The sequence below is a fragment of the Cebidichthys violaceus genome, unplaced genomic scaffold, assembly GCF_023349555.1.
Source record: "Cebidichthys violaceus isolate CVI_PGR_0920_01 unplaced genomic scaffold, fCebVio1.0.p SCAF_12, whole genome shotgun sequence".
Classification (NCBI taxonomy): Eukaryota; Metazoa; Chordata; class Actinopteri; order Perciformes; family Stichaeidae; genus Cebidichthys; species Cebidichthys violaceus.
In genome coordinates, this window is record NW_027176285.1 from 10598546 (window position 1) to 10625106 (window position 26561).

The 26561-nt window shown below is 40.5% G+C and overlaps 1 protein-coding gene across 1 annotated transcript in view; it reads right to left on the bottom strand.

Annotated features, from left to right (window-relative positions):
* The window catches only part of brinp1 (bone morphogenetic protein/retinoic acid inducible neural-specific 1), a 104828-nt gene extending 82782 nt beyond the window's left edge, over positions 1-22046 (bottom strand). The window contains exon 1 of the mRNA XM_068706302.1: positions 21664-22046. The gene's annotated coding sequence lies outside the window, so the exon portion shown is untranslated. The remainder of the gene's footprint in view (positions 1-21663) is intronic.
* Positions 22047-26561: the final 4515 nt, after the last annotated feature.

A 26561-nucleotide genomic window follows, 5' to 3' on the forward strand; every position in this document is an offset into this window, starting at 1 on the left:
ACTAACTAAAAGTGTTGCACAGTGAACAGTGATTTTATTATTATTTATTTATATATTTAATTTATTTAAAGCAGCACCAAATAAATTAGGTCACAGTATAGACACACATTTTCTTTGTTTTGCTTGCCCTTGAGCAAGTCATTTCTATACCCCAAACTCTGATCTTCACTTTTACATTACATATAGACCCTCCAGTTACTGTGTGCTCTTGATTGCCCCATCACCATAAAAATCAGTTCTGCTGTTGACCCAGAGGTTTAGTCATTTCGACCACCTGAGGCATCGTTTCTGTCTGAATCCCTGAAACCTCCTGCAGTGAGTACATTTACATTCACACAGACCACATGAGGAAAGTAAATTCTCTGAGCTTTTCTTCTGTAAGCCTGTTTCTATTGTTATACTAAGATTTGCCATTCTTCTCCTGCCATGAAATAGTATTTATCTCTAGATTTTTTTGCTTGTTTGCTTTGTGGGTTTTGCGTCTGAACATTATCACACCTTAAACCAAATGTTATTGCTAAAAAGCGACTCTGGCTCAACAAACAGCCCTGAGTGATAAAAAGGGAACAGACAAATATAACTCATTGTGACAACTAAGCTGTCAATATGATATGATGATGATTTCGTCATCTTTACATTATGTCACATTTTCTCAGTATTAAACGATCCCATTTGTCTTGATGAAAATAAGTATTGTGAGAAGAGGCATTGTGATAAAGAAACGATCCTATGAGGACAAAAGGAAGTGGTGAAAATCGTGAGGAAAGTTTTTTTTGTAATGCAATTAAAAACACATTACTAGAAGATGTACTGCATGCCCCCATCACAATCTGAAGGCCCCACAGAATCAATTCACAGTGGTGAAAAACACTGGGGTGTTGTGATTAACTTTTGGCATTTTGGGGGTTGGAGCCATGTGGTGCAGTGCACCAGCTGCACAGCGGGAATCAGAATCACTCTTACAGTATTCTTCCCTTTAAAATATGCAGACTCGACGCCGCGCTACTCTTTCAGTGTAAATATGGAAGCCACAGAGAACAGTCGGGAGCCTTTACACAAAAAATAGAAATATTTCTCTCAGGAATTAATGGATGTTTACTTGCAAGAAGTGCTGACTCACCAAGATCAAATAAGCAGCACTGTGAATAAGCAACTGAGGGCAGATGATGTTAAAAGGGAGGAGATAACACATTTGGTTGATAATTGCCTCCCAGGTCCTACGAGAACGGTTGTCCGCTGTAGGAAACAGTTCAATGCCATCGCAAGGGGAGCCAAATAACTTGGTGGAGAACCATGGGGACAGTTTAACAACTGTATGGGGGCCATCCACTACAGCCATTCCCTCACTGGTACTGATGATATGAATGCTTCTGCACACAGAGCTCCAATGTCTTGGGATGACATCTGGGGACCTGTGAGTGCTATTAACAAAATCATAGATTGTATCTTTCAGGTGATAAAAACATCCTGGATTTAATGAGATTTTATCAAACTGTACTGACGTTGGACAAATTGAGCAGTGCTGCGTTGAAAGGATGATGGTGCCCTGCTCTTCCCTGATCTCCAACTAAGTGGATTCTGTTTGCTCAAAAAAGACACAGCTTCCTTGATAGTGATCCAAATAAAACTAAATTGCATATTTTTTTCATCTGCTACAGGATACATATCTGTTCTCTAAATCAGTCATCCTGTGTTCTCTTTTTTTTTTTTTAAAGGACAAAATCAGTAACATACTTTCCATTCTTTGGTTTCATGTTGGCGCCCCCTTGTTTTGCATTAATTCAACAGAATGCCATTACGGTATTCATCTACGTAGATAAAGACCTTGCTTTGATGCAAGGAATTAAATGTTGCATAAAGAAGTAACATCAGTTTTCTGGCATATGCAGGAAAGACGGTTACACTGAGTCAACACCACATTAGCTTTCCTACCATAGTCTCCTTCTTATCTAATTCGAGAACATGAACACACTCCTTGTCCTGCACCTTAGCTAGTTGAACGAGTCGCTAAACAAACATTCACCAGGGAAAAATTGCACTGCTGTTTGCATGCTAGATAGCCAATTAACAAACCCGCAAATGTCACTTGGGTCCGGTTAGATGCTGATGTGGTCCTTACGCTTCAATACCACTAACAAGTGTCCGCCCACGACAAGTAAACTACACGGCAAGTTTGTTAACTTTGTCTCTGCTTTCCTTTGGTGTAACTCCAGCACTCTGGCAGCCTGCCAGCTGCTGTCATTCACACACTGACATCGGACGAAAAGGAGCATTTCTGATCAATTCCCAAAGACCTATATTAAAAACTATTAATAATATATTTAAAAAAAGTTGCCATAAGTTCTGAGCCATACCCTACCATCCGATGCCATGTAAATTATATATTATTTTATACATACAAATGTAGCGTTTTGTCATAAAACCAAAAACATATGCATTGACAAATCCACCCTGATGTCAAGCGCCTTAAATTGCAGGGCTGGTCCAATCGATCCATTCTCATGTGTTGTGTAATGTGTCTAAGTGCTAACAAATTACACTTTTTTTTCACACTTCAACAGCGCTTGTTTCATTATTTATTATAAAATAAAATAATGCACCAAATGTTGTGCACTCTACTCCACTCAGATCCACCAACGTGATGGCAAAAGAGTATTTTTCAAATTCTCCATTCTCCATTCTGAGGTATTTGTGTCCTGTTGCTGCATGAAATCATAACCCACACAGATCCCAATTCTCAAATGCGTTCCACACATTTGTTTGTTTGTCGGTCTGTCAGAAACATTCTTTATCTTGTGTTATTTGCAGATTACTGTTATTTGAAGAGTGGATTAGTGGATCAGAGAAAGGGAGAGACAGAGTGGATCACATTTACCCTTGAATAAGCAGGGTAAAAAGGGGAGGATGTCTGCTTCAGGAAATCACAAGACAGGACAAGGCAGGCTTGTTTTCTCCATCCCCTGTTTAAACAGCCTCATTCATGCCGCAACTCCTCCTCCATTCTGGTTCATTCAGGGAGATTCAATCTCCATTCTGGTCCCATCACTAGCTTTGCCAATCAATTCCTCCCTCCCCTGTGTGGGGCCCTAAGTGTCCCTCTTTATTCTATAAAGTTCATAAGAATGAGGAGGCTTGTTCTGCTTATTTGTATTCTAAATCCCAGGGAGGCAAGAGATCAGGGTAGAATGAAGCAGGAAGGCAGGTAGACTCCAGGGAATTAAAGCAGATGTAATGTATTTCTGCACAATCCATCTATCCAATGCTCCTGTGTGACACCTGGTCACCAATATGTAATATTTATTTTCTACATTTTTTGTAGTTTAAACTGAATGGATACAAGCAGACAGAGTTCTCTCTCTGAACTGCCTCCCAGCGTCTTCATTTCCAGTGATACAGGTATAATGCAGGAAATGAAGCAAAACCTTTGACGTAAGGTTATGGATGGTTGGCAGCCTAAAAATACGTTTTTTATACCCCTCGGGGTTATTTTACCTTATAATAACCTGACCTCGATGGGACTAAAGGGTTATGTGAGACTGAAACTCATAAATAACAGAATGAGGAGGGAGCGAGCAGAGTTGCATCTAAATATGCCAAACCAGTGTCATCTGAATTCTGAGAATTATTTTTGCACAGCTCACAGCCATGTCTGGAGAGGCGTGGTAATGGTCTGCCAGTTGCAATTTCTGGGAAGCAACAGAGCAATTGGGAAGGTTGGCCGTGGCTAACTTCGTTTGTAGTGGATTCCTTTTCCCCCCACGAACCTCTCGCCTTGCCCCTGTCGTTTCTTTTAAAAGAGGACTGCAGTGGCACCCTGACCTTCAGAGAACAGGGCTGAGCAAGCAACACTGTGTTTGATAATTAAATTCTATGGTTGGTCAGTTGCAACCAATCAGCTCGGCTCGGGGATCAATGGCTGATTTTGAAGAGCAAACTAATTCACTAATGGTCAGAGTTATTCCAATTTACCTGGCTGCTGAATTATTGTGTCCAAATCTATTCAGGGAGGATCAATGCAAGCCGGGGCGAGGAGCGGCAGAGGGGAGCTGGGTGCATCTGTCATGTGAAGCAGTGCAAGGAGTGTGCTGCAAGGTTTATTTGATAGCTGCCTAGTTGAACAGCAGCGACGCGGGGGCGCTTTATGACACGGTTTTAAACAGGGACTGTCTCTGTCATAAAGCAAACTAATTAATAAGGTCTCAGAGTAAGCACAAGTGCAAACACTGTGGATGGTAAAGGTATGAGGTTTTTGGGCGTGTGACTCAGATAAATTAAGCACATTGGCTTGCCGACGGGCAATTAAATTTAGCATGAAATACAAATTAAATTGATTTGCTTCATGAAGAATTCTGCAGCAATGGAAATAAAAACCATGTGACACCTGAATTATTTTTTTTTCCCCAGGCAGGTTTTTCCCTTCAATATGTTATTTTAATACACAGAGCTCACCTTTTCATTCCCGCTTTGATGGGACAGCTGAACCGATTATCAGTGGCATATGTCTCTTGAACACATTATTGGGATATTTCGATTTTTATGGAGTCGGTGTAACAGTAGGTTGCATACAGCATCAAAATCTATATCAGTGTAGGCTATATTTTGATTATTTTCACCGCTTTATCTTGCAACCAAACAGGCCTTTCTGACAGGGATCTCAAGCAGTTATCTATGTTCTCTTCAAACCCACCAAGCTGCCAAGATCAGTTAGTGTTATTGTGTGATTTTGGTGATTCCAAACTAAGCCTGTGAAACAAGTCCCACAATAACAAACTCACCGATTGAGGAAGCAACTCCTGTGTTTTTTGAGGTCAAATTTCTGTTTTTGTCAAAGGAGTCTTGTGACTTTTCGGAGAGCAGTACATGGCTTTGCTCCAGTGTGGTAACTCCTTTCTGCTTCCGCCATTTACTGTAGGCAATACACTGGCTATGAATAAGTACCTCACAGGGCCTGACATAACAAAAGAATTTGACCTATCCATTTGAGCTAAAAAGAGCATAACAGTGGTGATTTGCTCCTGTGTTCATCTCATTCCAGGAGAAGGTGGTTTGCACTGATAGGAGAAGCAGAAGGATTCTACCGCTTTAGCCAGCATCAGAGTCTTTCACCAAAGAGAATGAGATGCTCGCTGGAACAGGCAAGCCATCTGTCACCACATCTACCACTGCTGCTGTATGCTAGTGTGGCTGCGTTGCAGATGAAGATTGATCATTTGTCAACTTGCAAATTGGCTTTCAAGTGGTTTCTCTAATTACTCTGTGGTTTTATTGATGAGAAACAACTGACTGCTTTCCTTCGATTCTTCGGTTTACCTCACAGGGCACCACCGTCTTTGTTTTGAATGTGTTTCTTACCTTCCTCTCCGGAGGCATTAATAATAGGGCAAATAAAACTGGGCAAAATGGTCCAAGCTTTACAGATTTTGCATCCTACTTCTTTTTTTTCTAATTTTCCACCTAAACAACGTGAGATTGAAGGCAAAACATGCCAGATCGAATTCCATTCCCTTGGCTGGTCACACTCAAAATGCACCCAGAGGAACCCCTGAGAGCCTGAATAGGAGTCAGGGATGTAAATGACACTGTTCGCACGGCAGTTCTACTTTGCTCATGCATGTAAATGTCAGGTGATGTTATCCACTGTATGGTTTCTACTGAATGGAGAAAAAGAATGTCTCAGAGGGCATTTAAATGTGTTTATCTCCAAGAGAGCACATGTAAGATAAGTATAGGCCTAACATAAATGCACCCAAGGTGCTGCTTTTCACCAAAGTGTCTGAGTGCATGTACATATTTGTTTGTCTTTGTCGCATTCAGCTATGAAAAACAACAACGACAACAACAACAACAACAATATAAAAGGCATTTAATGAAGCTGCTGTGAAGCTCACCTCAGGCCCCAGTAATATATCTCTTTTTTTTTACTGTAATTACCAGCAGAATTAAAAAAACAGTTCCTCCTTCATATCTTCTTCCTCCTGTGACTGATCTGTCATAATTGCTTGTGTCTGTAACATTTTATTCACATCTCACTATCAGTGCCAGGGGGCAGGGTGTGATGAAGTGTTGTTGCGAGGCAACTGTGAGACTGCAATTGGATTGCAGGGCTGCATTTCATTTTACAGACATATGTGAGGGAAGTATCGCCTTATCAGGATGAGGGCGTGATTTGCTCATCCTATTTCAGTAACCGGGGTAGAGGACTCCGGTAGGGAAAACAAATGTTTCTCGTTTTCTCATCCTGGATTTTATCAGCGTGTGCACAAGATGAAGCTTGAACAGAACAATGTGTTTTACTAAAACTCGTCCTTCCCCACTTGCACTCCTAACGACCGTCATACTTGAGCAATTTCTGCTGCCAGATGTTTATATATCACAGGAAAAAAGTCAGTGACAAAGAAAAAAAAGGAAAGATAAAGGAAAATGTTTTGCCAGCACATTTCTGAGTGTTAATGCTGCTTCACCTAACCTTTTCACAACAACCTTCTACTTTAGCACATTTTTTTTTCGGGAGGGTTCTCTGAAAGAAATACATAACAGCTGCTGCCCTCTCAGGAGACAGGACCACTGGCATTACGTAGAGAGAGATTTTGTCCAGCTGCAGTGGGTTATTTTTGTTCGCCTTTGCTACCCCCGTTTGCACCGCGCACTCTGATGCAATGCCATACCTTTATTTAACGACCCCATTCACCAATTTGATGCTTACTTTACAATTCACCCGTAGACGAATTGCTAATCAGGAGACTTTGGCAAAGAAGAGTTCCCTATCTGACCCACCGTCTTGCTCTCCAGCAACAGAAGGAATGGGGTGTTAAGCTGATGGTCACTGCTCCTATTGTTCCTAATTCACAGCCATAAATTTGTGAAATGGAAGGAAAGCAGAGGAGCACGCACAGACCCAGTGGGTTCCATAAATCAGCAAAATCTGCAGAGACGCAGAGCAGATGGTGGAAATAAAAAAAAAGAAGTGCTCCCATCTCAATTCCTACGGATTAAGCATCGCAAAGCTGAAATGCTCTGTATTACGTATGCCTTGTGTCAGTGCTGTGCATAAATATCAATATTCTAAGGGTGTTTTTGTTCAGTGCCAGGCTCGATCTCCCTCACAGTTGGAATGAACTTACTCTGTCAACCTCAATTTAGTGTCATCTATTAACCTACAGTGTGTCATTTGCAATTTAGTGTTGCAATGTTGCTTCTGTACCACGAAGACATGAAATGCCTCTATATTTGGCTTTTTATATTCAAAGTGCACTACATATGTAATAAAACGTATATAAGGAGGAGACTTTGAAGGATGGGCTGTTTTATTTGCTTGCAGTCTCCAGATGAATGGGATGCGTCTGCCGTTTAGCCCTGGGAGCATTTTTAGTGATTACTCTGCAGTGCCAAGGACAATGACAATTAAGTCACAGAATGAATGGAAATAGTTCATTTGGATGCATTTGTGAGTTTGTTACTGTCTAATTGCAGATGCAAATACGATTAGCCAATAACTCTGAAATAAACATCTCTGCAAAATGTATGGTAAACTAATGGGGGTCACATCTTTTTTCATTACAGTCTTTTTTTATGGTTAATGCGGTCCTATCATGACTTTCAGTGATTTGAGTGTTTCGAAGTGCCTCACTGTACCTTAATAAAGGAGAGACATATTGAAAGCGGGTACTGCTTTTGGGGGGGGGGGGGGGGTGCTCTGTCATATACACAAGCTCGCTCCCATGGTCCAGTATATAGATCCACATGCGCAAAGGCATCCTGAGCAGACATTTTCAGGCCTGATATGACTAAAAGGATTGTGAATTTTTGCTGAGAAAAGCTCTTTCTTTTCTGCACCATATTTCGTCTCCTCTACTTGGGAGGTTATCGTTTGCAAAAATGTGCCCTTGATATGGGTTATAGCAGCCAACTTGTACCCATTCCCCATGTTAAGATTGAAAATAGAGTGCACTTGACCTCTTGCCTTTGGAAGTGTACAGTCGCTGTATTCCTCCCCTAAGCTGTCCTCTTTTCATCCTGGAGCTTAGAGGCTTTTGCCACAAGGCTAACATTTCCAGTTCCCATGTTCCAGCTTTTCTACGGCCTCCTTCCTTACACAGAAGTAAACTCAGTAGAATGCATGTCCTTATATAGTCATATGTGTTATAAGTTAAGTCAGCTGTGGTTATAAGCATTAAGTAAAAGCCTAATGTATAATAGCCAATAACAACATGCCCACAGTTGCTTAATAATTCACAGACCATTTTTCCTAATTTTTGCTGAGCCACAGTAAAACAGGGAGTATTTTATAAGGTCTCCTTCAAAAGTTTATGTTCCAATAAAGACAGCAAACGCCTCTTCACAATTGATATTAAAATTAGGGCTTAATAGCTATTGGATAAACCTTCCTTTCTCTAGTGTATGAAACACTTGCTGTATTTAAATGTCATTCACTTTTAAGCCACTGTACCTGTATGTAGATTTAGAAAATGTCTGAATTTGAGATGTCAAAAACAGACGGGCTTTCACAAAAACTACAGTACAATCATTCAGCTCTCAATATTACACAGTTCACTGAACTCTAGGATCAAAATGTATTAAAAAAATGGCAGAAAAACATATCTTTTTTGAAATGAAAGAAAGAGATTAATGTGGATCTTTTTTTAACAAGACACACGCTAGCAATTGGAATTGTTAACAATGTCAAATTCCAAGATGTTGTTTTATACCTTTCAAGCCGACAGGCAGTAAGAGTTTGACATTCAAGTGATACATTTTAGTGGGGCATTCAAAGGTATTATAAGCTATAAGTGGATGATATCACAGCTCTATATCACAGCTTTTTGATGCTGCCATCAGCCATACATACTACAGAGAAGAGTTCTGAAGGCAGGTTTGGATAGAAGGAGAACAAGATGCATCTACATTTTTCAAAAGACTTAAAACATGTGAGCATGACATCATGAGAATAACAGAAATGGGTTTCTGCCTGTACGTATATCTGCACCTCCACGGAGAAGGCAAATCTCCTGTGTGTTTTTTTTTTTATTTTACAGCCATGGCTGTATATATGAATTTTGGTTTAAGTTGTTGTTTACTGTGAAGACTTTTCTTGCTGCCATGTCCAGATGAGGCAACCATCACGTTTTCTCTTCAAATAGCAGGTTGTTTTAACATTAAATCAGATCTAATTACTGTGAGCATTTAGATGTCGATATTTTCTTTAAGCTGGCATGCTAGTGTGTGGGTGTCTATTGCCTAATTTTCTGTTAATACAGTATTAGGCATCAGTTGGTGTGTCTGCATTCTCTTGAGTATAAGCTCAGGGTGGTCCTCATAGATCAAAGACTTGGCTTTCTGAGAGAGCAAATGTGGAGAAAATGTGCTCACAGTAATGTTATGCTGTTTAGAAAAAATTATGCTTAAGTGTGGCTCCCACCGAGAGAACCATCTTTGTCTGGTCTGGAAATAAGCTGTGGTAATCCAGTTTCTCTTTTGTGACAAAAAGGCTCTGGCTTGGTGGAATGATGTCTGTGTGCGTTGTGCGTCTGGCACAACTTTTTGAAAGGCCGTGGCAAGAGTGTGTTGATTTAAGTGCCAAAAAGACGTCTGAAGTCACTGAAAGGCAGTGAGTCTCAGAAGCAGCTAAATGGGTTAATAATAAGAGCGCACTGATTAGCAATTAGCTCCCGTGTGGGTAAGAGAGGAGGAGTGAATTTTAGGCACACTTGATTGGATGATGAACAAAGAGGAGGTTGCCTCTTGAATTTGAAAGTGATATGATGATGAAGGGCGGTGCGAATGAAAGGAATGCAGCCCAGAGGTGTGGCTTTTAAAGAGTAATGAATGAAAGCGTAGCCTAGAGGTAAAATAATTAAAAATGAAGTAGCCTTCCTTATTAAACTTTCGCTAAGCTCAATTGTAAGGATTAAAAGACTTGACTGATGAACCAATCAAACAAAAAAAATCATTGGAACAGAGCATCAAAGAACGAGCACATTTTATGGCATCTGTCCTGAGTTTATAGTCCGTTGGCAGAACATAATCTGATGTCAGTATATGCGTCTCTCTTAAATGTGATCTGTTTTCAACTCCTGTTCCGGCAATGTAGTCGGCTTGTCATCCAGCCAAAAGCTATATGACCATTGCACCCCCCCCCCCTGCTCACCACTGTGACTTGGATCTGCCGCGTTGCCACTTCTCTGCCCTACATTGGTGTCATGTTGGTGTGCTGAGTCTGCAAAAACACCAGAGAGGATACTGCTCAGGCTAGCTTCACCTGGACCGGCCTCTCCATCATTAAAACTAACAACACCGGCTCCATTAGCAAGGCGGCACAGAGATCTTTGGGGATGGTACATGTGTGTGTGTGTGTGTGTGTGTGTGTGTGTGTGTGTGTGTGTGTGTGTGCTTTGTGAACATGTCCATGCATATGTAAATGTCTGCTGGGCCTTGTCCTCTAAGATTCAATCCATTTTTTTTTTCCTGTTTGCAAAACATGCCGCATGCTGTATATGTATTTACGTGATTGGGTGATACAGGATCGATGAACAGGATCAATGAAGCACACATTGATAATGTGTCATATTTTACAGAAGACAAAACATAACCACATAAGTCACCAACAATATGATTAGGTAACAGTAGGACAATTTTGAGTGAACCCACTATTCCTAAGTGTAACTACGGTAATTACGTAAGAATAAAGATCCTTTTATCCTTTTAGTTGAACCATCTATTTTCCGACACTCAGTCTCCAGCCCTAGTTTTGAGGGCATTGTCAACAGCTTTCATAATACCAATTCAGAATCAGAGGTTAAAAGAGCATTTGAAGGCAGCCATGCAACAAAGCGTATTTTTTTTTACCACGCACGGTAAATGTCGAGCAAAAAACATATTAAGCAATCGATGCAACTTTAACATCACAGTATGCAGAATACCCACACCATTGTGGGAACATCCATAATTCATTTACTGGGAATTAAATGTAGTCAAACACGCTCCGTGAATCACAGTATACAGTGGCTGATTAAATCATATATGAGATGGCTCTGTATTTACAGTGCACCCGTGCATCTTCTCCCAGTCAGCACACTGTCAGCAGTTTGATTCAAACACAAATCTGACTGGAACACAAATCATTTCTCTGTCTGGCTCAGGCATGCTTGTCAGATTTTGCGGCGCTTTCGTGCTAAAACAGCATTTCAGCGTAACAAATAGGCCCTCTGTGTGCTGATTTGTGATTCTGTATTCATAGTTCAAACACCTAGGATCTGTCTGTGTCTGTCTTATTTGTGTGAATGACAACATACAGTATAAGACTGATCATAATAAACCAGCCACTTGGTGATTTCATGTTACTCCAACATTAGAAGAGGACTGTTAATGGAATGAGGTGCCAGGTTGGCACAGCGCTGGTGGCACTGCACTCGGGTGAGAAAAGAAATTATTCATGTTTTGAGACGCAATCAATGTGTATTTCCACTGCCTCTGCCGTTTTGATTCAAGGCAACACATGTGTCACCCACCGAAGTGTTTCAGAATTAATCAAATTGGGAATATTTTGATGAATTATGTCCTGCAATATGGATCGACATCCAGTTTCACCCAATTAAGATGAAATCAACAAAGAAATAATGAACTGTATCTGTTTGGCTCTGGATGTTGCATGTCAGTGAAAAGACTGCAGTAAAAAATGCAAGAGACTAAGAAAAGCGCTTTTTTTTAATGAGGTGTTAAGTCAGTTTTTCTTCTGCCAGTTATAATATTACACTTAAATCAAAAGGGGTATTAAAACACAACATTTGGCCTCGCTTGCATCTCCATAAGCTGATTTATGTTATCTGATACACAATCATCCCAAAGCTTAATATAATTACCCCTGACATTTCCTTGATTGCGTTTGACTCAGTGCAAAGCAAGCCCGGAGGGAGCAGCATAAAGACCTGCACTGCCTTACAACTGAATTTCACATTATTACAGTTGTTTTAGTTCATCTACAAAATCAAATAAGTTCACGTGTCTTTTGGCAAGTCTTCCTCTTTTGCGGCTAGAAGAAAAGCCTGCTGAAGATTTCCTAGATGTTCCCCTTAACCCCACAACCTCACAAAACCTCCTGAGTTTTGAAAACCAGGGCCAAATTGTCCTCGTTACCTCCGCCACCATCTCATGTCAACCCCCCTTTCTCCCTCTCCCCTCGCTCATGCGTCCCCATACCCCCCGCCATCTCTGTCAACCCGACTCCCCTAAAAGAGGACCAGGAGAGAGGCCCCCGCTCCACCTCTAATAGCCACTTCCTTGCGTTACATGATCACCAGGTGTCAAGATTAAAGAATGGTTACTGCTTCCCGGGGCAGACATAGATAGAAGACAGAGAGAAAAGAAGCGCTCCATAATTACTGATAAATCGAGCACACTGCCGCTTCTCCCTCCACTTCCTCCCTACCCACCTGGCCCCGATGTCAATGTGAGGGGCTGAGCAAGTTAAGCTGGGGGAAAAAAAGTTGACCACGCCAGCCACTTTTTTTTTTTTTGCACTGCTGATATTGCAGTTAAGTTCGGGCAATTCAGGGCCAATTGACTGACTCGGAGCTATTATTCACCCTCCAATCATTCCCTCTTTGAAGTGGGAACCTGGACTACACACACTAAAGGCAGCTGCAGCCGTAGCACAACGGCACCGGCTTGCATAGCGCAGAACTATACCATACAACGCTCTCCACCTAACACAGGTGAGCTGCTATTACAAACATGCAGTGCAAGTCTTGCCTGCAGTCTCTTGACAGGGTTATAACCTACAGAGGATGATGGATGCACAACAGAGCAAGCATTCCTCCCTACTGAACACTACAGGCGTGCAGTGTAAGGGACAGCGGCTGACACCGGTGGTAAAGAACGGCCAGCTGGTTGGGTCTCCTCCCTCCAGCGGGCGATCGCAACGGGTTGCCAGGTGGCAACCCCCTGCCATTGTTTATTAGTAATCCCAACATTCTTCATGGCAAACCAAAGTAGAGGCAAATGGAGTCCAACGGGGCATGAAAGCCTCTGCTGCAGTGAGACTATTTTGTTCCATCCTGTCAAATTGGAGAATCTGAACGTTTAGTGGAGTCGGGAGGCAACCAGGTGGTGATGAGGCTCTGGGCATTACCATCACAAGCAGTCTACCTATGAAGCAAACACAGTATGTGATACTGTGTGCCAGAGAGCTTTATCTTGGATGGTGTGGATGAGCTCAACCAGGCTAAAAAATGGGCCATGTGTTTGTACTGTATTAGCCTGATAATAAGAACAAATCAGGGACGTGGGCGGTGGTTGAGAGATCTGAAACCAGGCCTGTGCTGTGTGTCTCTATGACATCTTAATCGTTTAACAATGCAGACAAAATGTTTGTTATTTTGTGTAAGGAAACCATAGTTAACTATCCTCAATTGCGACAAAAACAAAATGTAATATGCTAACTGCAAATTGATGCCATTTTTCTAATTCAATTCAATGTGAAGATGCCTCACATTGAAAAGAGCAGCCGCCATCTCAAAACATATTTCCAATTTTAAACACATTAAGCAATGTGATAAATAATTAAAATGTATATTCAAATTTTAAATGTTACTTAAATACACTTTAAAATGTGTTTTTTTTTTGCAACCTGGCATTAAGTCATCAATCTGTCCCAGAAACTTGTCCTACTAGGTTTCTAGAGTTTTTTTAATATATTTTTACTAGTTCTCTGGCCACAGTTCCCTTCTTACTTTTAAATATGCAATGCTTGATCCGGTTAGAAACCATGCTGACAGTTGACCTAACCCTCTTTCTCACAAACTATGAGCGCATTTGTAGATTGACCTTTTTCATCCAGGATTTAAAATATGTATTTTTTTTATCATAACACAGAGGTTATTCTTCTTGGTGGTAATAATACATATGCTGTTAAGTGTCCTAAAATGAGACTGGGGTGCTTTTCTCCATTTCTCTCCCAAGATCGAGCATTATTTAGATTTTATTGGGGGAATGCAAGTAATGGTTACATTTATATATTTTGTTCTGTAAACAAAGTTCTGTAAATTCTGTAAACGATAGATTTTCAATAGATTTCTCAGAGTTTGTCTAAGATGCACAGTTCCATCTGCTTCAGTGTTTTTCAGTCAACATCTGCTCGCTTGTTTCATCTTCGGCCGACATAACATGTTGGTTTTGCTTGGTTTCAGTTTTAGTTCTTGGTTTTTTGAGATGTTTAATCCCACTTCCCTCCCTTCAGACTGAGAAATACTTATACAAAATAGCAGTATTTTAACTTTACGTGATCTGGAACACTAATAGCAGAGACTACATGCCACATCAACCCATGTTCACATGTATAACCTGTAAATGTCCTAATGATTCCATAGTTTTTCTGACTCTTCTCAAAACAGATATAGCTGTAATCCGTGTGATTCTCTCCCCTTTTTACACAATCCAAAATGTACATTAAAAACAACAGACTTTAGTTGTTGCCGTCAAACTTCAGAATATTGATGCCACCGTTGCCTGCTATAAATACACATTGTACGTTTTAGGTCCACTATAATTGTAAACACAATACTTCAAATATTTGCTAAAACATAAAGAACATCTAAAGGCCAAGCAATAACAGTAACATTTGCAGGCCTGGAGGTGATGGAATATATTATTGATTGTCTTTTAATTATATTCCTTATCCTGAGGCAAATACAATTTATATTCAAAATTGTATACAACAATATTTTAGCCCTCAGGTGTGAATGTGCCTTTAAAAGAAAAATAGGCATGAAAACCCAACTACAGCCATAGATCTGCATCATTCGACAGGTCATTATGAAACCCAGCTAACTTCTTTCTCTTCTTATCATCCATTCATTGGGCGAACATAGAATAATTATTGCATGAATGGTAAGTGGAAATTAAGCTGATCAAACACACAAGCACCAGTTGAAGACGCGGTGCAAGGTTATAAGAGTTACCATAGCAACACACCTGAAGGCAATGCCAAATGATCACAAATATGCACGGATCTCTCGTCGGTGTCCCTCGGGCGAAGTGTGACAAGATGCCGTGCTTAGGCAGTGAAGCTCACATACTGGGAATGCAAATGTGCTAATGGTTCATCCGTTGGGACGTGCAGCATTGACATTAGTGAACATGACGGATCTATGTTTAAATACGTATTAATATACATGTCTGCTGCCGTGGCAGATGTTCAACCTCAGCCACTCAAAAGATGCTCAAAGTGTAAGAGACAAACAGACAGACACACACACACACACACACACACACACACACACACACACACACTTACTGTATATAGTATACAGGCACAGGCAAGGTCAGGGACATGGAAAAAAATCCATAGGTTGGTACTTCTGTGAAAGTGCTGCGTCAGGCCATTCGTGTGCCACTTCTGGAGTCGGTAGCCTTCTACAGCGTTAAGTTGCTGCAGACAAAGAGTGCAGCCCTAATCAGCTGTGACTCCTACAAATTATGTCAATTTTGCTTTCGCGGTTACATTTTAGGAGAAACACATTGCTGCTTGGATTATGTTTTCCTTAACACGCATCAGACAAAATGTGTAGTACAGTTATTGTGTTGTTCACATACACAGCATTCACTACCAGTGATTTTATGTGTGGTTGAGGAGTAATGTATGGTCAACTGAAACCACTTCTTCAAAGTTATGAAAAGACCTCATGTTTAAACGGGTGATGCCTTTTTGTCATTCAGATAACACACAGTGACATTAAAATGAATGAAACAAGTCTTCCAAATGAAACAAAATGCATTGTTTCTCCATGCCTTCTCATCCTCATTGTTCATTTTTTAAATGATTTTTTCATGACACGACAACACTGTTGTTATTGGTTTGGTGAAGTTTAAGAAGCAATTTGGTCAGGTTTAAGGAAAGATCATCTTTTGGTTGATCTTTGTCGTAGAGCAGAGCGTCAGGGTACATACTGATCTAAAATTGGATTAGAAGTGAGGTCACAAATAGACGAAAAACAAAATCAGTACACACATGCTTTTCCAGTGGCAGTTTATCTCCAATAATATTATAAAAGAAAGCTTACATTGTGGGGTTAATGTATCTGTCCCCAGCAGCTTAGCCGGATAAGAAAGCTTCGACGATCACGCTCACAATATAATTTCACTTCAATTTGAATATTCAAATCTGATCAGTCATTTGCCGCATTGTAGGCTGCTGCTGCCCTGAGCTGCAATATAGGTCACTGATGCTGAGAGCCACTGGCATTAGCCAACAGTACATTGACTCACCAGCATCACATTGGTTATGGGTCAGTCTATGAATCTACCCTCTCTCCCAAATGACTGCTCAGCTGTTGAAGTTTTCAAAATTGGGACACACTGTTTGTAGTGAAAATAGAAGCCTCTCATCTCCATCCAGGCTAATTATGATGAATCCCAGACTATTTGGAATGTTTTAGCAAATGTTTCTCTATTCTTAAGGAATAATTGGAGGTACCTAAAATGTTTCAGCAGGGAGTGCTTCTCGCATGCTAGTCAGCACTAGGATGATTGGAAAAGATTAAACCTGCTCTGTGAGAGGCCTAATTAAAATTCCTCAGAAAGATTATCGTCCCATGATTGTTCACATCTTAAATTGAGGCTTTTTACACTGGCAGACACTTAGCTGACTCATAGAAATAAGTAATGCTTTAGATTTGTTTATAAACGTTAGCGGTAAATGTGGAAGTCCAGGATTAGACACATTACTTTAAATCAATGAGCACAGACTGACTGAGAGTTCAACTTTAATGTCCGTTATTCATAAAACAAAGCATAAGTGCTGGGGCTAGTTTGCGGCTCTCGTGTACTTGAACATCACCATCAAAATGACCAGGTTTTTGGTAATTTTATTTCCAATTGAATCTGATCCTTTCAACCCCTTTAAACGCTCGTCAGTGTGTTGCCTGCTACAACACACTGACAATTGTCCAGAGACATCCAAACCTGCAAATTGTTTTTTTAAGAGAGGCTCAATTTACTTAAGATGTGAAATCCCAATCACAGCCATGTCCGTCCAAAGTGACCCGAACCTATTATGAAAGACAAAGACTCATACAGAACAGTTACAGCACTGGCATTGTTTTGTTGCTTGCCTGTAGTTTGTTTTCCACATCTGCACCAAAGACCCCACACACTTCTAGTGGGCCATAAGTGACGATTGAGAGGGATTATGAGTCTATAAGGTCTTACAAGGTTGATTTGAAAAATGATATTGTGCAAATTTTTGCAATGAGCAGACATATCTGGCTCGTTAGCATTTAGGTCTTATGTGTTGCAGATAGCATACAGTGTTATTTAGTGCTTATCTTTTTTTTTCTTCTAAAAAACAGCCTGCCGCAACTGTGAGGATACGTCTTCGGACAATAACACGGAGCGGTCACAGTAAAGCTGCCGGCCCTAAAATCAAAACGATGAGCCCCAAAAAGCTGAGGGGAAATGTAGAGATGGGTGGTAAGTCTCTGTGGGTTCATCACAACTAGCGACCCCTTTCACATTATGCGTAGTCATTAGTTCCATTATTAATATAGAACTAACCATTGAAGCAGCTTTAACGATATCTTCCTCATGCTTTAATTACATATACTAGAATATAACACAGAAACATGTTTACAGTGAACAATAACATATGTTGAAAGTGTGGTATGTATGATAAATCACCATGATCTGCTGATATATGACATAATCCACACTTTATTACATTTCCTCCATAATGCATTTTTGCCGAGGCTACCCAAAAAAAAAAATCGCAGGTGCATTTCATCTCCATACAAATTGCGGCCGTACGATATTTGACGACGGAGGAAGTTGTATTTCGAGATACCTCAGACACAACTTCCAGACTGGAGCAGATCAAATTACATTGCTGGAGGGAATGTGGAAGACAACAGTGAAGCAAATGAAGTTAAACGGCTCTAAGTGTAATCGCCGGCCAGTGCAATCTTCTACTGTTCAGTGATGTGAAAGACCACAGCAAATCAAAACATCTCTCTCCCTCTCCTCTCCTAACACTGGGCAGAATATTCAAATGGATGGGCAACCACAGCTATCACCAAGGCAGCGAAGACGGACGCTGTGTCATTAAGATGAATTACTGTAGTTATTACTGTGTTGTCAGAGTTGGAATATTTTGAAGGAGTAATAACGGAGCTCTCTGGCAGTGCTTGCTGACACAGGGGTCAGTTTTGTAGAGGCTGAATTTAGCATCACTTTTCTATCCAGTGTCTCCTACCTTACCAAATATTAGGTCAAGATGAATAATTTGCAGAGGACTGTAGGTGTTAACCAAATATTCAAGGTCTGCTTATGCACTCTTGAAAGCAGAAATCTAAGGAACAAGGAGGATTTCTCTTTTTTTACTTGGTTTTACTCAAACATTCAGCAACCACTGCTGATAGATATCAGTGGAATTATTCCATTACATACTCATAACGTCAAGGTGATCACCTGATCTTCTTTTTCATGACCAGTGCTAAACTCAAAACACACCTCAAAACAAGGTTGCAAAAATGATAACTCCAGTGCATGACTCTATAAACACAGCTCCTGCAAATTAACTTAATAATTAATGATTTTTACGTAACATCATATTCAGGTTCATCAGCAGTGAGAGGAAGGGAAACCGGGATAGGCTTCAATTTCAGGAACTAACAGTGCATACATATTTGTCTGACAGACAATTGATTTTTGTTTGCTAGTTAACTTTAAATGTGCAATTCATTTCTTGATTATCATAAAATTGTGCTTATGTTCGCTCACACAATCAGACTGTGGTCCCCTGCTGGGACGGAAGACAAAGAGGGAGACGCAGAGAGACTGGACAGAAGCCACTGCATTCAGATGACGAATTGTGTGTGTCGAATGCCAAAATAGTTTAGAACAAAACAATTAACACCGTTGTGATGCTTCTGTGAGCCTGCTTTCAGCTTCCCGAGGCTTCACAAAGAGCCCGAAATGTGTGGTTCCAGTGACTGACAAAGATGGCGAAGAGCAGTAGCTGCCACAATGAATTTCAAAACTCTGGTTGCCTTCAGTCAGTGTTTTCATGCAGTTTATAATATTTGTATATTTTGCAATGAGGGTGACAGGGCTTTTATTCAGATGAAGGTTGTTTTTTGTTAAAGGCAATTGTAAAAAAATTAAAAAAATAAAGACAAAATGTCCTTCTGGAATTGTTAATCAAGGCTTAACATGGTTTGAATTTCATGGCGTGCAAGAACGTAACCACTTGTGATCAGCTACCGGCACTATAATTGTGAGCCTGTGAGAATTAATATTGGACATCGCACTTAACAAGCGTAGTTCGGCTCCATGTGGTCTTGCGGGACTGATAGCAGCAGCACATAGGTCAGACAGCCCCTCGCGGAGTTCAAATGATCAGCTGTCACTCCAAAATATTGTAAGCACACCAGCATTTCTGTGAGATTTTGCCTCGTGTCATTATTTGACCCCGTTTGTTTGTTTCCGATAAAAAACAGATTTTTTTCTTTTCTTTTTCAAACCTCTTGGGAGGCAGCCTTCTGGCCACAACAGCTGCAGCCAGCTCCCACATAAAAAACAATGCTATGCCAATACAAGAATACAAAGACAGTGACAGAGAGAGCTGGTGGGTTCTGCCAATAAAAAGACTGGTGCTGCTCTCTGTTCACCACAAAGACAGTTTGTAAATAATGTCCTTATCTACACTGCGAGCAGCTCTCTGTGCAGAGGGTGAATGCATAGTATCAGCCATTCCTTCTGATTATGTTAGGTGCGTATTTCCTTGCCTTTCAAGAATCACTGCCACACGCTTTACAGATAATTCATCAGTAAGTTGCCACGGTCTGTAAAAAGACCGCTGCTGCTAAATGCTGTCTTTTTGGTCCTTGAAAGCATCATCAACATTGGGTCATCTAAAGCCATGACACAAATATAGCTTTAAGCTACTACTGGCATTTTCATTTTGGCAATGTGATGTGGAATGCCTTCCCTCTGAAAATGATTACATGTTGCCAGGGTTTTTGCCATTGAAAAGGCCACCAGATTGAATGAGGCATAGTGAAAAAGGCAGCTTTTCTTCTGCTTATTTCCGCTGCTAATGCAATTTTCTGTGCTGCACATGGTGACGAAGGCCAAACAACACTGCAGTATGTACTGACATGCTGGCAATACAATGTCAATTTCAGCCATGAAAGCTTAACTATACATTTAAATTGTAAACGTACAGTTAAGTTAATAGAGTTGAGTGTCACACTTCTTTAAAGGCAAAGCTATATAGTGTTTCAGTTGGCTTATTTATAATTTTTGAAAATGAGAATGATATCTTGTGCTCTGAACCTTGCAATCATAAATGCATAAAGTACCATTGTTCTGCATATATTTATTAATAGTACATGAATGAAGCTAATTAAGAACTTCCAAAGAGAAACAATGACAAACAAAACCAAAACTGCAGTGGCAGTCATGGAAGTGCAGATAAATGCTTCCGGACCAATTTCAAACAGAAGCCGCTTCTCTAATTTCATAGAGTTGGTATCAGCATCATACACAGTTATCTTGCCTTCAGCCACATTATGACACCCAGTGTAAAAGAGCATGAGCTCCCCTCGCAGTTAGTCAGTGGAACAGCAATCAAAACAACTTCAGGGAACACGGAACGGCAACTTTGCCTCACTGGTGACACACGCGCGTGCGCACGCACACACATGCAAGAAAAACGAGCATGTACGTGCTTGCTTTCTTGCACGCGCGCTCAGAGTCACGTACAACACAGATGAGCACGTACACAGAAACACTGATACAGCTGACTATCTGCTTTCACAGAATTCATTACAGACTATAATTCAACAAATAAAACACGGATTCTACAGAAATAATGCTTATAATAACGGGAAGCATGACCGCAACTCATTCCACATCCGATATCCCAGCCGGGAGGACACTCACTTTTAGTTCACGGATCATGCAGTTTTCGGGATGAATTAATCAACATTGATGTAAAAAGCCACTGCAAACGGAATTAGCTTGAATACAGATATTGATGCGGACTGCACAGGGATCTGAAGGCCTGCTAATGCACCTTCACTTTACATGTTGCCCCCGTAATGCCACTCACTGAAGCCGCGGCAGGGTCTGTGCAAAATGCGAACTCCAAATTATGTGGTCCTTTTCATCCGCACTTATGCACCACCGCCGCGGTTAGATGCGGTCTCACAACGCAGTCGAGTGCACATGATCGGGAGGAATAACTAATTTGCATAATGTTCGGAGATGATGGGTTTATAAGATTATGAGAGTCAAGGTATTGTTTTAAATAGCCTCTGAACGCTCCGTCGACATTTAGTCCGGGCGGAGCTTGAGAGGACTTGCACGCAGACTATTTAAAAGGTAGCTTCACGGGGAGAGGAACAAATTGCCTCCATCCGGAAAAAGGACACCACCGGCCAACATCAGTAACATGCTGACCACGCAACATCGCCATAATTGTGCCACAATATAGCCCTGCCTACCCGACCGCTACCTCGTGGTCAGTGATGAACAGAAAAAATAAATACAAAATAATATTAAATATATATATATATATATATATATATATATATATATATATATATATATATATATATATATAAGATACCCTCATATTATGTTAGAGGTCCAATACGGGATAACCGTACTTACCTAAAACTGACTCTCCCCTCTTAGCTGTATTTGTGGTCCAAGATTTGTTAGTTCTCTAGCCAACAACTTCTGCTGGAGCATATGTATCCAGTGCTCATGCTGGTGGCTCAGTCGGTGATGTTGGATTGCGGATGATTTGGCAATCCTTTTCATGCTCAAGGGAAAAAAATCCTTCGTTTCGGCGTGGTCTCGGGCATTGGCGCGCAGAGGAATAAAGTAATGAAGTCCGTCAGGAGGGGAAGGAGAAAAGGGAGCTCTGGATGTGAGATTTATGCCGACGTGTTTCAAACTGTTCTGTTCTCTCTTTTTCTTTTTTTCTCTCCCTCTCCCCGTAGGAGCCGTTTGCGGGTGGAGAGGTGTGGGGTGGATATCTAGGAAGGGAGGCTGGGATGCACAGACTGAGGGCGAGAAAGGGGAGGTACAAAGAATACAGTCTCGTATTGTAGAGGACGGTCATGGCAGACAGTAAGGGGTGGGTCTGGACTGGATGAGGCGGAAGGCGAGGGAGCCGAGGGTGGATGAGGATAAGAAGCCGTGTCGTGACTTTTCTTTGATGATGGGCAAACATTTACACCAAGGCTGCAGGTTGACCGCGATAAAAGGCTTGACCGAAGAAAAAAAAATGGGGAAAGCTAATACGCTTCATGATTTAGATATAAGAGATTTTGAGGAAATCGGAACTGCAACAAAGTGAAGGCGGTGAACGGTGCAGAACGTGCCACACAAATGCCACGTGTAGGCTGTGTACTTTGCATAAAATACAACGTGACTGTATAAATGTGTTAATATAAACTTGGAATGACTCGCTGTGAAACTCTCTTCTAAAAACCCCCCATAGGCCAGGCTCTGTGGACTCTGTTTAACTCTACCTAAAAGTGAATGGAACAAATGCTGGTTTCTGAAACACAAATAAAAGGGTGCATTTCTGGTCGTTGCTGTCCATGGTGCTGAAACACAATTTAAGTTAGGTGCTGTTTGGTTGCTGTCCATGGTGCTGAACCGTCAATCTACAAGCAGAGAAGACCGACTGTGTATGAGTGCGTGTGTGAATGGGTGAATGCTGACATGTACTGCAAGGTGCTTTGAGTGGTCAGAAGTCTAGAAAGGCACAATAAAATTTTCCATTTTCCAAGTCCATTTACCAATGACCGGGCCACAGCATTTATATTGTTTCTTGAAATTTGGGGGTTTCTACAGTCCCATGCAAACGTCTGTGAGATTTTAAGGTTGGATTCAATATTACTAGAGTCCATGCTCTTAAATGTGTCTCTTTTGGATGGAAGACATAACAATTAAATGTAGAATTGGAATAGAAGGAATTATGAATTTCTTTACCATCATTATTTGTTGGGCATTGAAGGGAAGGCTTGGGAAAGGCATTTAGAGTCTACAGAAAATATATCTTTACACTCAAATTAATATCGGAGAAAAATATTAAATATTTTAATAGCTTTTGGGTGGCCAAGTCAAACTTGTTAGGCTGGTGGGATTGCACTGGGAGACGCAACAATAATAATATCAGATTTTCTAAAAATCCAGCTACGGCGCTGACGACTGGGGAATCTTGAAAACAATAATGGTCGGACAATAATACAAAAAATGTGGAAACTTACTGAGACATTCAGGCATATTTTGGGTAATCATTTAAAAACGGGCAACAACTCATCTCATCTCATCTCATCGTCAACAACGTTAGACAATAATCCACAAATATATCAACTTGCATCTACCTTGATCAGGATACAGCATTGTACACATGCCTTTCTGTCTTTGATCTTATATACTGTATGTTTTGTGAACACCTGTCATAATTAAAGCAATTTATTTATCATGCATACATTATTCATTTGTTGCTCAATGATATGCATGGTACTAGCTTGTTACCAGCTCATTCATTACAAACCACTTGCTTTACAGGATGTTCAGCTTGCAAGGTGGCAATATTAGAAGAAAGATTTTATTTCTCGATTAGAGTTCAAAGAAATTGAAATCCATATAAAACTAAATTAAACTAGAGACCCAATAATTTCAGTTCTTGTGGGAGTAAAATTACTGTAATCATTCTAAAGTGACATCTCGGGAAAGCTCACATACTGTGTGATTATTACTGTTCTTAAGTTTCTACACTTCACCTTTTGTAAAAGCACTACAATGCAGCGACCAATTATTAATATTAAAAAGCCTAACAGCATTTTATTATGTGAGCCATCCAAAGTTCTTTTTATTTGTTTTTAGTGTTTTTGTGGGGGGGTTATGTTATTTGTGTCAAATCATTTATAATACTAGTGACCATACCACTCACTATTACTTATACTAACAGTAATAATAATTAAAGTAACAATAACACCGCTATGGTAAGTTAGGCTATATGTTTAGACTGCAGAGAAATCCAATTTTTAAAGTTATTTGCAAGTAATCAAATCGAATGTGTGTGTCCAGACATCACCAATCTATATGTATGGGTTGCTGTGGTATCGAAATAGGCGTCAGTAACTACATAGCCGCATCACCAGCGACCCAATAGCATGAGAGATGGAGGTCCATCATTCTGCCTTCCAAACAATCATGCTGTCAAGTCGTGGTGCAGGAGGCTATTACACCGTACGTTATGATGTTCCATGCTGCAGTCATGGCAGGTTTCCCTGTGCAGCTTAAGGTGGGGGCTAAAGTACTGACTGGTGGGAACATGTAGTCCTCAGGACCGTTGATGATGATTTGGGCTTTGAATTTGATTATATCGGCCAAACGAACATCTATGGAACATTTCAAACCACCTCAAAATTGTGGTTTGCATTGTTTTTGCAGAGACTGTGTTTGAGAGGATGCCTGTAAAGTAGTATATTATTATACACTACCATATGTTTAGCCCCCTTAGTATGTAAAAATGATGAATAAGAGTGCACACTGTCACTTGCCATTACATATATATTACAGTGTTACAGTAAAACTTGACAAAAATGACAAGTTGTGCAATAAATCATCCTCAGGTGATTTTATAAGTCTAAAATTCCTTTAATATGCTGATATGTTTAAAAGTCGTGCTAGTTTGGAAGCCTCATGCTGATTAAGAGACACAACACAGTTTAACCTGATGAGCAATGGATGGGTGGCACTATGTCAGTTTAGCTTAATTAAACCCACCAATGAATTTGTCACATTAATTGTTTCTCTTCCTCCTTAAATTCAGAAATGCAATGCAGAGACACACTGCTGCATTGACATGATACAACACGACATGATGAAAAAGACATGCTGCTTTTGAACTCATTTTGTCACCCCCACATCAACTGCAGTCCCAGACAGCTTTGCAACTCCACTAGCTCTCCAATGGTCCACTTGCTGTAAAGTGTTTGAAGCATCCACCAACAGGCAAAGAACCTGGCGGGACCAGCATTGCATAGAACTCAATGAGGCTAAATGGATAAATGGGGCCATTACAGGGTCATTAGCCTGGAAGTGGTGGTGACACGTGACAAGTTGCCTGTGCTATAGGAGAAATAAAATACTCCAGGGATCATTGAAGTCGTTACTTTCTATAACTCTATTGGTCGTAGCTTTTAATTAGAAACTTCCCTTCAACTTCGTTCATCAGAATATTCTGAGACTTATTCACACCTTTTATAGAAGCTTAATTGCCCCTTAAAACAGAGTCATTGTCTGTCTATCTATAATACATGAGCCGCTATATAGAGTAAGAATGGATTGCCATTCAGACTGAAAAGGTAAACTTACTTGCATATGCATGTCAGTCAAGGCTTCATCAAGAACAACCAAAGCGAGCTAAGTACTTTGAGTGTGTTGCTGAGGCTGGATCAGAAGTAAAAAAAAAAAAAAAAAAAAGAACTGTGTGTTACGAGCATGCTGGTCAAGAATGCCACAGGCAACCATCAATACCACTGTTTCGCTGGGTACACCTGTCTGATGACATGTGCAGCAGTGTGTATGAGTATGGTTGGGTGATGACAAGCTGAGAGTTGATAGAATGCATATTTTAAATGTCCTATCTCCAGAGGGAGTGCAGGTAAGGTGCTGTTGGCAAACTCAAAGGAAATAGAAGGATTAAAAGACAAGAAAAACACACTGGAAAGAAATAAAAAATGGTAGGAAAGGGAGGTCTTTAACCTCCTCTGGTTGCAAAAAGATGTCTGATTTTATCTAAGTTTATGAGAAAATGACCTTACTTTTTACTTTATTTATTATCTCAGTGAAGATTGTAAACACAAGTTTATGGTCTCAATGCCTAGTTTCAAGAATATACATCATGATGTTCTTTTAGTAAATGATGGTCCCATATAGAGTAAAATAGAGCATAAAGCAGGGTCTGTTTGCTGTCTGTGTTAAAACTTTAACATTTTAACAGTTCATGAACGTTAATTGTAACATTTTAGTTATCTAAAAACGGCTTATCCAGCCGTCCGGGAACTTAGCTTCACCCTGATGGCGACAGCAAAATAACAAGATGGCAACGGCCAAAACGTATTCTCGAGGTTTCAAGACAATAGTCAACAATCAAATGGTGACCTCACGTTGACTATGTCCACTTATGCAGTCTATGGTGATGACAGAGACTGGTGAGCAAACTGACTTCTTGGACATTTGGCATATCGGGTCTTGGAGATAAAATGCGGCGCTCTCTTGTTGTGATTCGACATCACCCCTTAGACAAATAAGTTCAGGGGCTGTGTGCACAAGGCAGAGCCAACAAGACAGCAGTTTTACAGGCGTATGAAAATGTATTTGAGTAAATAGGATTAAGACTAAAATCAAACTGTTAAAGTCCAACTTAAAGTAGTTATTTTATGCAACAGCATACATACATACTTCCTCTTTAAATTGCATACTTAGCTACTCATTAATTTGGAATATGTGAATGCTTCCAAGACAGACTTCTTACCGCT